We start from the raw sequence: 668 nt of genomic DNA, 5'->3' as shown, positions 1-668 counted from the left end.
AAAACTAAGAAAAATTTTAAACACCAGATATAAAGTGATACATCACCAATTACAAGAATTAATGAATTATTATTCAAAATACCTTTTTTTTTTTAATGAAATATGATGCCACGTCACAAGTTACACCAATAATATACCCATACATGACATAGAACAAATAAAAATTAAAAGGCGCAAAGGTGAAACCGAATATGAGTCGGTGCTACAAATTGAATATAAACCATTTGTAAACAGGATAACAAAAATCAAATAAAAAAAAAAAAAACCAGAAACCAATCCGAATGCAAAACAATTCTGATTTTGACTGATTCTTATCTGTGTAGTTTTGATTTAACCTTGTCAAATATAAACTGAATTAAAACAAAATCATTAATAAGAACCGAACATCATATCATATTTGGTGGGAAAATAACAAAAGAAGATGGACTACCAATTCTCGTTCACTGGAGCAGATAAAGGATGCTATTACTTTTGATGTGAGAAATAAAATTCTTCATAATTTTGTTGTTTGCCAGAATACAAATAGAAATCGGTTCCTAGCTTCTTCGTGGGACCTTCCTCTCTTCTCTCCTCCCCCTTAGATTAGGCATCTTCTTGGGACCTTCCTCACTTCTATCCCTCTCCCCCATTTTCTTGTATCATTCTCTTTTTTTATTGTTTCCACCCCC

This window comes from Macadamia integrifolia, chromosome 5 (genome assembly GCF_013358625.1).
Source record: "Macadamia integrifolia cultivar HAES 741 chromosome 5, SCU_Mint_v3, whole genome shotgun sequence".
NCBI lineage: Eukaryota > Viridiplantae > Streptophyta > Magnoliopsida > Proteales > Proteaceae > Macadamia > Macadamia integrifolia.
This window is presented reverse-complemented; position numbering follows the sequence as displayed.